The 2,500-nt window shown below is 40.5% G+C and overlaps 1 pseudogene; it reads right to left on the bottom strand.

The window, feature by feature from the left end:
* Positions 1–694: 694 nt before the first annotated feature.
* Positions 695–2,500, bottom strand: part of LOC101299021 — a 2,627-nt pseudogene continuing 821 nt past the window's right edge.

Genomic DNA, 2,500 nt, shown 5'->3' with positions numbered 1-2,500 from the left:
AAGAAAAAAAATACAGAAAAGCTCTTATGTTCTGTGGACAGTAGTCAAACAAATGGAATCACCGGGTCCAATAAGGACTCAGGAGTCGGAGAAGTCTGGTCAACCGTAGCGCGCACGTTAGGGGATGAAAGATCAGTGTGACATCACGGCTTGCGTTAGAGGACTGGGTGAATGCATGTGGCAAGGAGCAGTAAGACTTGTGTGGAGTGTGGGCTTTCGACTTTTTCAGATATAAAAAAGTTGAAAGCTTGTTCCTATTTATTCTAAGAGAAAATGACTATTTGCATATAACTTATTAGGTTTTTTATTATAATTTTTATAAATTAATGAAATTTCCAATTGACCAAATAAAAAAAAAAGAAAAAAGACTTGTGTGGACTGTGGAGTGTGGACGACGAATGTTTTCAAAGGAGGTCATTTTCGGCACGGAAATATTCTGGACACTTTTGAAATTAGTTTACGTATCAATTTTCGGGAAATCATATATAGCCTAGCTTTGATCTGATTTAAGCTTAATTAGTAAGAGCTCAATATCACATTAAGCACAAGATAGACTCATAGTTCAGTACCGCAGCTAGCAAATTTATGTTACCTACAAATTCCTAGAAAACTTGGGACAACAAGAAGGCAAAAGAGTTCAAGTGAAATTTAAGATTACTGCAACTCAAATAGTGTACTGGTGTTGGAATTCAAGTCATTCAACTAAGCCTCCAAAAGCTAGGTCGTTCAACTCTCCGACTAGGGTAGACAAATCCAAGAAAGATGATCCACCATCTTCAACAGCCCTCCTTGCATTCTCCCCAAGCTCTTTCACTTTGCTTCTCATTTCCACGGCTTCATCACCCACCATGATTCTAGTCACAGCCTCCTCTATGGCCTCCCTCCTCACCCTCCCTTCTGTCTCTGCATTTACATCCACAAATGAGAAAGCCCATTTTTCAGAACTAACAGGAACCCCAATCCTAAGTGTCTCAGTCACCAACTTCTCATTGTAAAACTGCTCCGCGAACACCGGCCACGTGATCATTGGAACTCCGGCAGACACTGCTTCTAGGATAGAGTTCCACCCACAGTGAGTCACAAATGCTCCTATTGCTTCATGCTCAAGAATCAGCACTTGAGGAGCCCAATCTCTTATGATCAGTCCCTTACCTTCCATTCTCTTCTCAAATCCTTCAGGCAACCACTCTTCTACTTCTTTCTTTTCTTTCTTTACAACCCAAATGAAGTCTTGTCCAGATGCCTCAATGCCTGTTGCGATTTCTAGTAGCTGAGAATCAGCAAAACGGACCATGCTTTCGAATGATACATAAACAACCGAACGGGGTTTCTTTGAATCAAGCCATTTCAAACACTCATGTTTCTCAGCAGTCGAGCTTTTTATTGATCCCCTCTCTGCTTTATCCTCTATTGCCTTATTGCATAATGAAACAGGGCCGATATGCCATGCCTTCCGCCCAAAGACCTTCCTGTAATGATTTGCATAAGCTGGTTCTAGTTCATAAAAGCTGATAACAATAACCCCATAGCTCCTTTCTTCAATCTCTATAGATGCTTTGAGCATCTTCATAAATTCTGACCCATCAGGAAACACAGGTAGTTGGCTTCTAGTCATCTTGATTTCATCGGGGAGATTAGGAATGACAAAAAGATTCTGAATCAGATGACAAGTTACAATGAGGTTGATACATCATCACACTCAGTAAAGCACACAATGGGAAGAAACCGGTTCCATGGAAATACAGCCTTGGAATTCGAAACTTGGCAGCAACATCTGTAGCCCAAGTGTTGGTATAAAGATTATTGGCTATCCCTTTTATGATCAAAACACAAGACACAAGCTATTTTATATATCCTGATGGTAAGGATATCACAAGTGAAGAATGAAGACTTGACAAGATCACATGTGCCTAGGTAACTGGTGCATATGCATCTGATGCTTTTCACTGAGAATTCTACATATCCTGATGGTAAGGATATCACAAGTGAAGAATGAAGACCTGCCAAGATCTCATGTGCATCAGGTAGTTCATGCATATGCATCTCATGTTTTTCACTGAGAATGGCAGCTTTGCTTGTCATCCTAGATCGGATGATACCTCCTGGTGTATCTGTCCTAATGTATTGGGTCTATATGTATGCATGTCTAAATGCTTTTGCTATTTGTGTATCATTAGTTTGAATTCCCCTGTTTGAATTCAAATCCCCTTTAGCAAAACATTTGTCGTTGCCTTGGTGCTTCAAGTCAATCTAGGGTTGTGTAGTGTTTCCAACCCGTGACCACATGACTAGAGCTTAGAGGCTCCAGCTAGGTTTGTGATACACAAACTAATATATTAGCTGGCTATTTGTTTTTATCTCATATACATCAGGTAGTTCATGCATGTGCATCACATTCATTCAGGATGGCAGCTCTGCTTGCCATCCAGATTTGGTGGATACCCGTGTTGTATCTATCCTAATATCTGAGTCTGACTTCGTGCAGATTTAAATGGTTTTG

This window comes from Fragaria vesca, linkage group LG6 (genome assembly GCF_000184155.1).
Source record: "Fragaria vesca subsp. vesca linkage group LG6, FraVesHawaii_1.0, whole genome shotgun sequence".
NCBI classification, from domain to species: Eukaryota; Viridiplantae; Streptophyta; class Magnoliopsida; order Rosales; family Rosaceae; genus Fragaria; species Fragaria vesca.
The sequence above is the reverse complement of the archived record's forward strand: the minus strand, read 5'-3'. Positions and strand labels throughout refer to the sequence as shown.